Consider the following 14,000-nt stretch of genomic DNA (forward strand, 5'->3'; position numbering starts at 1 on the left):
CACTACTATTAGAGGCAAGTTCTGAAATTGATCTTTATATTTCACCCGTACGGTGATATGACCTACCACAGGAATTTTCTTTCCTAAGTAGCCTCGCAGCTCTATCTTGGATTTCCCCAGTTGGAAATCACGCAATTTGTCAAGGTACAGCAACTCCAGTACTACACTCACGGATGCACTGGTCAATTTCCATTGGTATCTTGAATCCCGCAACATCTATGTGGATTTTGATGCTTTCTGAATCGCTGTCCATTAACCTCGTGCACCTGATGACGTGTAACTCTAACATCTCCTCGTCCTGTTGTTGTTCTTCCATGCTATGTAGTCGTTTGGGATTTCTACTCATAGCTTTGAACGCTGGACTCATGGCTTTAAAAACTGGTTTACCCTTCAGTCGGCATGCCTTCGCAAGATGCCCAGTCTTTCTGCAGAAGAAACACTCTGCCTTCACATATGGACAACTTTGAGCAATGTGTTGTCCCAGGCACCGAAAGCACGACTTCGACGCTCTGTTAGAATTTCCAGTTTCTGAGACTTTGGGCTCCCACTGTCTTTTACTTTGAACCTGCAGGTGATTTACCTCAGTTGACTGACGACCGTAATTATTATTTAATTCTCGGGAATATTGTTTGGCCATGCCCATCGACCTCGCTGTCTGACAAGCAATCTCAAAAGTCAAGTCATCCGTCGTCAATAACTTTCTTCTGATCGCATCATTTTTCACCCCACAAACAAAACGATCCCGTAATGCTTGGTTTTGAAAGTTTCCAAAATTACAGTGCATCGATAGCTTTTTTAATGCTACGATGTAATCCCTGATACTTTCATTAGTCTTTTGATTCCGAATCCCAAAACGATAGCTTTCAGCAATTTCTAATGGTTTGGGGTTTGGAGTGCTGCTCCAGCTTCGTTAAAACCTCTTTAAGCATTGTGTCCTTTGGCTCATCAGGCACAAGCAGATTTACAAGGGTTTCGTACAATGCCAGACCCGCCTCCAATAAGAAGATCGCTTTCTTACGTTCCAACACAGCCCGGTTCTGGACTGCATTGTCTGGAATTTCGATTATGTTATTTGCAGTTTAATACATTTCTAGCCGATCCACATACGCTTTAAAATGTTCCCGGTCGTATCTATATTCCTCCAACTGTCCGATTATACCTGCCATTTTAATCTCTGGCTGTTCACACCATGTGCTGTATTTTACCTCGGATCTTTGTAGCTTGTTGCAAAGACAGAAACTTCTGAAGTCTCTCTGTCGGCTGGCTGAATACTTCACCGACAAAATTTAAGCTTTAAATCATCCGAAAAATCCCATCTCATCGCCAAATGTGATATATTCATAAAGCACAACACAAATAGCTCCTAACATGGCAGGCAGCTCTCTCGGAAGCCTACGGAATCTGCCTGGTACTGTTTAATTATTAACTCTGCAGTTGCAGTACACAATATGTCCACATCCACAGTGTGGCGCTACAAACATAGAAACATAGACATAGAAAATAGATGCAGGAGTAGGCCATTCGGCCCTTCTAGCCTGCACCGCCATTCAATGAGTTCATGGCTGAACATGCAACTTCAGTACCCCATTCCTGCTTTCTCACCATACCCCTTGTTCCCCCTAGTAGTAAGGACTACATCTAACTCCTTTTTGAATATATTTAGTGAATTGGCCTCAACAACTTTCTGTGGTAGAGAATTCCACAGGTTCACCACTCTCCGGGTGAAGAAGTTTCTCCTCATCTCGGTCCTAAATGGCTTACCCCTTATCCTTAGACTGTGACCCCTGGTTCTGGACTTCCCCAACATTGGGAACATTCTTTCTGCATCTAACCTGTCTAAACCCGTCAGATTTTTAAACATTTCTATGAGATCCCCTCTCATTCTTCTGAACTCCAGTGAATACAAGCCCAGTCGATCCAGTCTTTCTTGATAGGTCAGTCCCGCCATCCCGGGAATCAGTCTGGTGAACCTTCGCTGCACTCCCTCAATAGCAAAAATGTCCTTCCTCAAGTTAGGAGACCAAAACTGTACACAATACTCCAGGTGTGGCCTCACCAAGGCCCTGTACAACTGTAGTAACACCTCCCTGCCCTGTACTCAAATCCCCTCGCTATGAAGGCCAACATGCCATTTGCTTTCTTAACTGCCTGCTGTACCTGCATGCCAACCTTCAATGACTGATGTACCATGACACCCAGGTCTCGTTGCACCTCCCCTTTTCCTAATCTGTCACCATTCAGATAATAGTCTGTCTCTCTGTTTTTACCACCAAAGTGGATAACCTCACATTTATCCACATTATACTTCATCTGCCATGCACTTGCCCACTCACCTAACCTATCCAAGTCACTCTGTAGTCTCATAGCATCCTCCTCGCAGCTCACACTGCCACCCAACTTAGTGTCATCTGCAAATTTGGAGATACTACATTTAATCCCCTCGTCTAAATCATTAATGTACAATGTAAACAGCTGGGGCCCCAGCACAGAACCTTGCAGTACCCCACTAGTCACTGCCTGCCATTCTGAAAAGTACCCATTTACTCCTACTCTTTGCTTCCTGTCTGACAACCAGCTCTCAATCCATGTCAGCACACTACCCCAATCCCATATGCTTTAACTTTGCACATTAATCTCTTGTGTGGGACCTTGTCGAAAGCCTTCTGAAAGTCCAAATATACCACATCAACTGGTTCTCCCTTGTCCACTCTACTGGAAACATCCTCAAAAAATTCCAGAAGATTTGTCAAGCATGATTTCCCTTTCTCAAATCCATGCTGACTTGGACCTATCATGTCACCATTTTCCAAATGCGCTGCTATGACATTCTTAATAATTGATTCCATCATTTTACCCACTACTGATGTCAGGCTGACCGGTCTTTCATTCCCTGTTTTCTCTCTCCCTCTTTTTTTAAAAAGTGGGGTTACATTGGCTACCCTCCACTCCATAGGAACTGATCCAGAGTCTATGGAATGTTGGAAAATGACTGTCAATGCATCCGTTATTTCCAAGGCCACCTACTTAAGTACTCTGGTATGCAGTCCATCAGGCCCTGGGAATTTATCGGCCTTCAATCCCATTAATTTCCCCAACACAATTTCCCGACTAATAAGGATTTCCCTCAGTTCCTCCTTCTTACTCGACCCTCTGACCCCTTTTATATCCGGAAGGTTGTTTGTGTCCTCCTTAGTGAACACCAAACCAAAGTACTTGTTCAATTGGTCTGCCATTTCTTTGTTCCCCGATATGACTTCCCCTGATTCTGACTGCAGGGAACCTACGTTTGTCTTTACTAACCTTTTTCTCTTTACATATCTATAGAAACATATGCAGTCCTTCTTCATGTTCCCTGCAAGCTTCCTCTCATACTCTATTTTCCCTGCCCTAATCAAACCCTTTGTCCTCCTCTGCTGAGTTCTAAATTTCTCCCAGTCCCCAGGTTGACTGCTATTTCTGGCCAATTTGTATGCCACTTCCTTGGCTTTAATACTATCCCTGATTTCCCTTGATAGCCACGGTTGAGCCACCTTCCCTTTTTTAATTTTTACGCCAGACAGGGATGTACAATTGTTGTAGTTCATCCATGCGGTCTCTAAATGTCTGCCATTGCCCATCCACAGTCAACCCCTTAAGTATCATTCGCCAATCTATCCTAGCCAATTCACGCCTCATACCTTCAAAGTTACCCTTCTTTAAGTTCTGGACCATGGTCTCTGAATTAACATTACAAGCTTACAGACATTACATTGTTCAATGAATAATGACCCAGAAATTGGGTTCCTTACCGCCACCTGGTAGCGCTGAAATCCTGGTGAAAAATGGCAGCCACCACTCGAATGCTCTCCTCTAGCGTGGGACTCGGTAGCCACCATATTGGTGAGGGCCTTAGCGCTGCCAATAGCAGTGCTGGACCTGGAGTTACAAATGGGGAGAGCGTGACGCCAGACAGAATGCAATGTCCACTTAATGTCACGCTCAGTGAACTTGGACCTTAGTGCTGAGTTTAGCAGGGGGTCCTAAACTTAATCTGAAAAGCCAGCGTGCAGCAGACTGACAAGAGATGCTGTCAGCACTTCTTAAAGGGACACAAACATCTTTCAGGTGTGTTTGCAATGAAGCTTTTGGACTGGATTTGTTTTCATTTGTTGAAGTAGTGGCTTGGTGCAATATATGTTAAAAGTTTTTTAGGTGTGCAGGGAATGCTGCTGGATGCTTGAAAGGCCTCAGATGGTAAAGGAAGGTCTCTGAGAAGACAGAAAATACTAGAGATACTCAGCAGGTCAGGCAAAGTAGTTCACATCTCAGATCGAGATGCTGCTTGACCTGTTGAGTATTTCCAGCATTTTATGCTTTCACTTCAGACTTACAGCATCCATTCACAGAGGGAAGAGGAAGACAAAGAAGCGGAAGACACAGAAGAAGAGGATGCAACCCAGACAGCCCCTTTCTGGCCGGGTATCATCAGGTAAACCCAGTGTGCAAGCAGAATCACAGAGGTGCTGTCAGCACCTCTTAAAGGGACACACACATCTTTCAGGTAAGTTTGCACTTAAGCTTTTGGACCGGGTTTTTTGATTTTACTGAAGTAGTGGCTTGCTGCAATAAACATTAAAAGCATCTAAAGTGTGTGAGGAGTGCTTGCAAGGCCTCGGATGGTAAAGGAAGGCCTCTGAGGAAACAGAAAATACTGCAAATACTCAACCAGTTGGGCAACATCTGTGGTGAGAGAAAAATAGTTTACATCTCAGGTTGAGATGCTGCCTGACCAGCTGAGTATTTCCAGCATTCTCAGCTTTTATTTCAGATTTCCAGCATCAGCTCGCAGATGGAAGAGGAAGACACAGAAGATAAAGATGTAGAGGAGGAGGAAGCAGAAAGAAGGATGCAACCCAGGATATCCGGGATGGAATCATCCGCCTGCAGTACCAGTGACCACAAACCCAATTCCCCTTTCAACATTTGTCCCACACCTTACCTTCCCTCCATTACTGACCATCACAGCATTCTCTTGGCCACAATGCTGAGTGATGCTTTTTCTTCTTCACTCTCCTCTCCCTCTTCTTTGTCAATCACTGGCTGGGCAGGCTACATTTCTTCAGTGTGTGAAATGAGGAAGGCACAAGAGTGGAGTTGTGGTGAGGGGAGGGCAGGAAAGCAAGAGGTGCATGCAAGAAGGATGATAACATATCCTTATCCAGCACCTTATATCGTTTCAGCCCCGCTGCTGGCCAAGGGCTCAGCCATGCCCCTGCTTGGAGTGGGGGGGCGGGGGCATTGAGAAGTGTGTGAGGCTGGTGGTGCCGTTGATAGGAGTCGGCTTTTGAAGGTGTATTCACTGGCCTTAACCACTGGTCTGAGATCATGAAGTTTCTTTGGGCACTGGAGGCAAGTCGTGCGGGCGACACGATCTGGTCCCACATCCTTCTTTCTGGAGGGCCTCCTGGCCCCTGTGGGTAGAGGACGTCTCTTGCAGTGTTGGTCTCTTGCAAAAAGCTGGAGTGCTGTGTGCGAGGCCCTGGGTGCCCCTTCCCTGGCTTGCTGAGCCATTGTGCACTTTTCACATTTTTTTAGGTGCGGAAGGCAATTCAGCTTTTTGAGCTGAAGTCTTATTTGGTAATTCGTTTTCATGTGTATTTTTTCAGAAGGCAGTTGAGCTGTAAGGGCTTGAAATGCTTTCTGAAATGACAGCCATGCTTTAAGAGAAGGCTGTTCTTGCTGCAATGATGCAATGGCCAGGCTACATTGGGGCGTCCTACACCACCAGAATGACATTGCGCAGCAAGTTTATCACCTGGCCAATGTTAATTAACCACCAGTGCCAATTTACTTGTCCTGCCACGCCATCATTTTTGACGGTTGCCCACGGTGGCACCGGCAGATATTCACCATTATCAAATTTCTAGGCCTTGGTATTTTGGCAAATGCTGTTTATTTTAGGAAGCACTGAAACAGATGTGAACATGATTGTTAATGAAAGGGAGCATGGGTTGTTCATAATGTGGGAAAATGTGAGGTTATCCACTTTGGCAGTAAAAATAGAAAAGCAAATTATAATTTAAATGGAGAAAAATTGCAAAATACTGCAGTACAGAGGGACCATACAGCATGAAACACAAAAAGTTAGAATGCAGATACAGCAAGTAATCAGGAAGGCAAATGGAATGTTGTCCTTTATTGCAAAGGTGATAGAGTATAAAAGCAGAGAAGTCCTGCTCCAACTGTACAGGGTATTGGTGAGGCCACACCTAGAGTACTGCGTACAGTTTTGGTCTCTGTATTTAAGGAAGGATATACTTGTTCAGAGAAGGTTCACGAGGTTGATCTGGAAATGAGGGGATTGACTTATGAAGATAGGTTGAGTAGGTTGGGTCTATACTCATTGGAGTTCAGAAGAATGAAAGGTGATCTTATCGAAACATATAAGATAATGAGGGGGCATGACAAGGTGGATGCTGAGAGGATATTTCCACTCATAGGGGAAACTAAAATTAGGGGACAGAGTCTCAGAATAAGGGTCCGCCCATTTAAAACTGAGATGAGGAGGAATTTCTTCTCTGAGGGTTGTAAATCTATGCAATTCTCTGCTCCAGAGAGCTGTGGAGGCCGGGTCATTGAATATATTTAAGGTGGAGATAGACAGGTTTTTGAGCGATAAAGGAATAAAGGGTTATGGAGAGCGGGCAGGGAAGTGGACCCGAGTCCATGATCAGATCAGCCATGATCTTATTAAATGGTGGAACAGGCTCGAGGGGCCAAATGGCCTACTCCTGCTCCTATTTCTTATGTTCTTATGTGCAGTTCTCTTCAATGAATTCTGATCACAAGCAACTATTGGTTCCCTCCCTCTTCTTTTACATAGGATATATGACACAGAAACAGGCTATTCAGCCCAACCAGTCCATACAGGCATTTCTGCTCCACTCGAGCCATCTCCCTTCTTTCCTCATCTAAATTTATCAGCACAATCCTCTATTCCCTTCTTTCTTATATGCTTGTCTAGCCTCCCCTTAAATGCATCTATAGTATTTGCTTCAACCACTTCCTGCGATAGCGAGTTCCACACACTCACCACTCTTTGGGTAAAGAAGTTTCTTCTGAATTCCCTATTGGATTTCTTGGTGACTATCTTATATCCATGGCCTCTAGTTATGCTCTTTCCCACAATTGGAAATATTGGCCTAGAAATTCCAGTCAGCTGCTTCCCGCAGGTGATCGGGTAAAAAAGTTAAAAAAGATACACACTTACCTGAATCTGCTGCGCCCACAAGAGATCCCAATCCTGAGACCTCCACTGACTGCGCATCAGAGTGCGTGCACGTTAGGTCGTCCATAGAGCTGGAGCTGCAGTCACATGGCTCTGGGCAGCCAATCCAGGTAAAGTAGATACTCATTCGTAATAATGGGAACTCTGTAAGTTGGAGTTCCCATTATTATGATTGAGAACACCCGCACCCCCCCAACACCCAAAACACTAATAAAAAATAGAAAAAGTACACCACATATTTTTATTAATTTAAATTAAAGTTATTTATGCATTAAAAAAATATATTTTTCTGATTTTTTAAAGTTTTTTTAATTATGGTTTAAAATAAACTTACCATAGTGGGAAGGGTTTTTAACGATAAAATGTGTTTTTTAAATTTTATTTTATTATGTTTTGGTGTATTTTAAAACTCTTACACCTGTAAAAGTAAACTATGCACCTGCTTTTATGAGGCGCAAGAGTTTTTAGGACATCCACTGGGCAAGATATGGGTAAATACTGCAATCTTGCCCATGCGAATGTCCTGGATGTGGAGATATGGAAGATCTGTCAAGCTGGAGTTTGACAGATTGGAAAAGCCGATTTTCATAAGAACATAAGAACATAAGAATTCGGAACAGGAGTAGGCCATCTAGCCCCTCGAGCCTGCTCCGCCATTCAACAAGATCATGGCTGATCTGGCCGTGGACTCAGCTCCACTTACCCGCCTGCTCCCCGTAACCCTTAATTCCCTTATTGGTTAAAAATCTATCTATCTGTGATTTGAATACATTCAATGAGCTAGTCTCAACTGCTTTCTTGGACAGAGAATTCCACAGATTCACAACCCGCTGGGAGAAGAAATTCCTTCTCAACTCGGTTTTAAATTGACTCCCCCGTATTTTGAGGCTGTGCCCCCTAGTTCTCGTCTCCCGACCTCTCTGCCTCTATCTTGTCTATCCCTTTCATTATTTTAAATGTTTCTATACGATCACCCCTCGTCCTTCTGAACTCCAACGAGTAAAGACCTAGTCTACTCAATCTATAATCATAAGGTAACCCCCTCATCTCCGGAATCAGCCGAGTGAATCGTCTCTGTATCCCCTCCAAAGTTAGTATATCCTTCCTTAAGTAAGGTGACCAAAACTGCATGCAGTACTCCAGGTGCGGCCTCACCAATGCCCTGTACAGTTGCAGCAGGACCTCTCTGCTTTTGTACTCCATCCCTCCCGCAATGAAGGCCAACATTCCATTCGCCTTCCTGATTACCTGCTGCACCTGCAAACTAACTTTTTGGGATTCATGCACAAAGACCCCCAGGTCCCTCTGCACCGCAGCATGTTGTAATTTCTCCCCATTCAAATAATATTCCCTTTTCCTGTTTTTTTTCCATGGTGGATGACCTCACACTTTCCGACATTGTATTCCATCTGCCAAACCTTAGCCCATTCGCTTAACCTATCTAAATCTCTTTGCAGCCTCTTTGTGTCCTCTACACAACCCGCTTTCCCACTAATCTTTATGTCATCTGCAAATTTTGTTACACTACACTCTGTCCCCTCTTCAAGGTCATCTATGTATATTGTAAACAGTTGTGGTCCCAGCACCGATCCCTGTGGCACACCACTAACCACCAATTTCCAACCCGAAAAGGACCCATTTATCCCGACTCTCTGCTTTCTGTTAGCCAGCCAATTCTCTATCCATGCTAATACATTTCCACTGACCCCGCGTACCTTTATCTTCTGCAGTAACCTTTTGTGTGGCATCTTATCGAATGCCTTTTGGAAATCTAAATACACCACATCCATCGGTACACCTCTATCCACCATGCTCGTTATATCCTCAAAGAATTCCAGTAAATTAGTTAAATATGATTTCCCCTTCATGAATCCATGTTGCGTCTGCTTGATTGCACTATTCCTATCTAGATGTCCCACTATTTCTTCCTTAATGATAGCTTCAAGCATTTTCCCCACTACAGATGTTAAACTTCAGCGCATGCGATGCCTTCCCGAGTCCGTAAACACTCCGTACGGACCCGGGAGGCCGGAATTTCTGGGCCATTCTCTCTGTATCCACTCTATCAAAACCTTTCATAATTTTAAAGGTCACCCCTCAGTCTTCGGAATACAGACCTGGTGAGGCCCCGCAACAGCCGGCTTTTGGTGCGCGATGCGCATGCGCTGAAAACCAGCTTTTCCGACCTGTCAAGTTTTAGCTTAACAGATCCAATGCATCCCCGGAGCCAGGACATTTGCATGGGTGAGATTGGGCTATTTGCCCATCTCCATCTCTTGCCCAGTGAATGTCCTTAAAACTCTTGCGCCTGGGAAAAGCAGGTGCAAAGCCTATTTTTATCAGCGTAAGAGTTTTAAAACATATATAAAACATATAAAAATAAAATTTAAAACCACATTTTTATGTTTAAAAACCCTGTCCACGAAGGTAAGTTTATTTTAAACCCTAATTACAACACTTTAAAAAAATTCCGTTCTAACTCACTTTATTTTTTATTTCTGTTTGGGTGTTTGGGGAGGGGGGGCGGAGTTCTCATTCATAATAACTCCTACTTACGGAGTTCCCATTATTATGAATGAGAATACTGTACTTTCATTGCCTGTCCAGTGCCATGAGACTCCAGTTTCTCCCTCTGCATCTCCAAGATGCGAAAATGCTCCAATGCGCAGGAGGAGGAGGCTTCCGACCGGAATCACTGGAGAGCGCAGGAGCAAAAGGTAGGTGCGGATCTTTTTACTTATTTTTAGGCGAGCGCCTGCGGGAAGCCCAGAACTGGGATTTCAGACCCAACATGATGACCAGAACTGTACGCGGTATCCTAAGTGTGGTCTAGCCAAGAATCGATACAGGTTTAGCATAACTTCCCGACTTTCCCATTCTGTACCTCGAGAAATAAACCCTAATGCTTGGTTTGCTTTTTTTATTGCCTTGCTAACTTGTGTCGCAACTTTTAGTGATTGGTGTATTTGTACGCCGAGATCCTTTTGTTCCTCTACCCCATCTAGACTCGCCCTCTCCAAATAATAAGTGACCTCTCTATTCTTCCTACCAAAATGTAATACCTCACATTTATCTATGTTAAACTTCATTGGCCAATTAAATGCCCATTCTGCAAGTTTATTAATGTCCTCCTGTACTTTGTTGCAGTCCTCCTCAGTATTGACTATCGCCCCCAATTTAGAGTCATCTGCAAATTTAGAAATTGTGTTTTTGATTCCAAAGTCTGAATCATTAATATTACTTGTAAAGAACACTGGTCCTAGCTCATCATCATAGGCAGTCCCTCGGAATCGAAGAAGACTTGCTTCCACTCTTAAAGTAAGTCCTTTGGTGGCTGAACAGTCCAATACGAGAGCCACAGACCCCATCACAGGTGGGACAGAAATTCGTCAGGGGAAGGGGAAGGTGGGACTGATTTGTCGCACGCTCCTTCCGCTGCCGGCGCCTGACCTCTTCACGCTTGCGGCGTTGAGATTCGAAGAACTGAACGCCCTCCCGGATGCACTTTCTCCACCTAGGGCAGTCTTCGGCCAGGGACTCCCAGGTGTCAGTGGTGATGTTGCACTTTACCAGGGAGGCATTCAGGGTGTCCTTGTAACGTTTCCTTTGGTCGTTTGCCGTAAAGGAGCTCCGCATAGAGCAATTGCTTAGGGAGTCTCATGTCTGGCATGGGAACTATGTGGCCTACCCAGCGAAGTTGATCGAGTGTGGTCAATGCTTCAATGCTGGGGATGTTAGCCTGGGCAAGGACATTGATGTTGGTGCGCCTGTCCTCCCAGGGGATTTGCAGGATCTTCGGAGGCATCATTGGTGATATTGTTATGTCTGTAATGTACTTATGAATGATTCCACGAGGCAGTGTGTTGTAATCAAACTGTAGTGACCTTTGTTGTGTAGGCATGCCTGTTTACTGTGTGATGTTTGTAACACTGTGTGCAACATTGAATGTACCCTTGTACTGTACACACCTTACCGGTACACTAGAGGGTGCTATTGCTGGAGACCCAAGGGTTACCTGCACACAGCAGGTAACCCAGTATAAAAGGGAACTCACAGCTTGTTCACACTCAGGAGCTGGAATAAAAGATTGCAGGTCTGCAGAGTTTAAGCACCATACCCTGCCTCATGGAGTCATTACTAAAAGTGCCTACATACACCACAACTGACGACGGGAATACGGGATCACGAACTGTTGATTTCTGGATTCTTTTCCCTCAATCTGGTTCAGCAAAATTACTGGAACGAATACCGTTTGTGCTTTAAACAAAGCAAGCTTTTATTTAAAAAGCAAATCCCGATCGGGGACCTTATCAGACAGAAGGAATGCAAGTCTGTCCGAACGGACAAAGTGACGTTACATTGTAAAGGGACGACGGTTATACATTTTCGGCAAAAGATAACAAGATAGGGCTAGAGTGACATCCTAGTTCAGCCTATCTCTTTTGATCCCTCTTTCCCTTTGTCCACTCATAAGCCGACCTAAGTATGGTCTGATTTTAAACAAAGACCTTCTGTTAATGTTTCAGGTTAATAACATGATTTAATAAGACCGTGAGGTTTTTCTGCAAGCTGTGGGTTTTGTTTCAATATGTGTTAGTGTTGTAACATTTCGTAGTTTCGAGTCTGAGATGTCATGGCTATTCCTCCATGAATTCTTTGTTAGCTTATACTGTCCCTATACAATTCCCACGTTCTCAACTTCAATTTCTCTATACATTTTTAAACATTCACATTCCCCCCTTTTATCATTCCATGATAACACTTAGGATCATTCTAGGAGTATCGCATTCATCCGTTCACACTCTATTTCCTGAATCATATTGTTGTTAGTGTCGAGTAGTTCTTTAGTTCGTTGGATCATAACTCGGGAGCCCTTGACCACAAGAGGGTTTGCTAACCTTGCCATCATTACTTTACAACAAAGGTTAAGGCAACCAACAATTAGATAGGATCTCCAAGATCCATCTGATAGCCAATCGAACCAGCTAGATCCTTCTGCTGGTGTGGATAACTTCTTCACCTCCCTTCTTATGTGATCAGCGAGATTGGTTATGTTTTCTGAACTATCAGGAATGTAAGTGCAACATTCAGACCCTATCAGGGCACACGTTCCCCCTTTCTCAGCTAACAGGTAATCGAGGGCCATTCGGTTTTGTAATGCTACGGTCCTTATTGCTATCATTTCAGCTGTGATGCCCTCCAGAGCTTCAGCAGTATTGTATTGGCCCCCCTCCTCTCGTGATAGTTTAGCTCTGAATCCATCTGACAGTCTCAGTTAGGGTTAGTGGAACGGGGCGCAAAGGAATTCCCCCTTTGGAAATGTATAGGGAATGTGAACACACCCAACATCTAGAAAAGTTCCCATTTTGCACATAAACATAAGACATGTACAAAAAGGTGTTTACATGGAGCTCTCGTCTCTGTCTCCCCTCCCATGCGCCGAAACTGTCATATATCAACACTATTATACAGACTGTGGCATACAGACACAGTTTCATCTTATGGCTCAGGATTCAGATAAATAGTCCAATTATTTTGCTGATTAAAAGAGTTCAGTTTTCCCGTCTCTCTTCTGAGGTCACCGTCGGTGTAGCTGGCTGTCTATCACTACGGGTAAAAGTTCAAACTGGTCCACGTTCCAATTAGGATGCCAACGGCCTTGTTCAGCTTTGGAGAAGAGGAAGTCTGGAACAGTAACAGGAGTTAGAATAACCAGTAAAATAGGTTCGTTAGGGGGTGGTGAGCTTGCAGGTGAACCCAGGCACTTTTCCCCTCAACCTTGGCTGCAGTGGGGGTAGTGAGTAACACCTGAAAAGGCCCCTCCCATTGTGGCTCTAATCCCTTCTGAATCCATACTTCCCTGGTGCCACGAGGGACAATTCGGGTAAAACTGGGAGGTCGAGGTGAGCATCTTGAACCTGGTTGTGAGCTAGTCGCAGAGCCTGAGTCAGAGAAACAACATAGGTGGTCATCAGTCGAACTGAGATACCATATCTAGGAACAATTTCCCTCATTAACACCTTAACAACAGTTTGAGCCTTATTGTCCAGGGTAGGGTAGGCTTCAATCCATCTGCTAAACACATCTACTATTACTAACACATATTTGTAACACTGAACTTTTTGCAACTCAATGTAGTCCAACTGAAATGTCTCAAAGGGACCTTCAGGTAGGGGCATTTTACCCCAATCACAGGGGACTCCCTTCCCTGGATTATGTTGCTGGCAAACCAGGCAACGACTACTGATGTTCTGGGCGAGCGCCTGGAGTCTAGGGTGCCACCAAGTAGCCAAAAGTGTATCACTCGTGGTCCTTGCTCCACAATGAGTAGCAAAATGCATACATTCAATAACCCATAGAGCCAACTCGTCAGACATGCAAGTCTGTTCCGCGGGAGTGGTCCAGAGTTTAGAAACATTGTCATAAGTACATCCATAATATTTCCACAACAGTTTATCTTTTTCAGGAGCGTCCTCCTGTGCTTTTATAACATCTTGGATGGTTGGCATTGGTTTTTCCGAGGCTAACTTATCCTTCGCAGGATTTTTTAGTCTGACTCATCATTTTGGGCACTACCATCTGTTGGTCACGAGGCCTGTTTAGCCTCTTTGTCAGCACAGTGGTTCCCTATATCAACCGGGGATTTTCCGGTGGTGTGGGCGGTACATTTAACAACGGCAATGTGCTTGGGGAGCATGAGGGCTTGCAACAAATCAGATCATGGGCCACCCCA

This window comes from Pristiophorus japonicus, chromosome 5 (assembly GCF_044704955.1).
Source record: "Pristiophorus japonicus isolate sPriJap1 chromosome 5, sPriJap1.hap1, whole genome shotgun sequence".
Taxonomy (NCBI): domain Eukaryota; kingdom Metazoa; phylum Chordata; class Chondrichthyes; family Pristiophoridae; genus Pristiophorus; species Pristiophorus japonicus.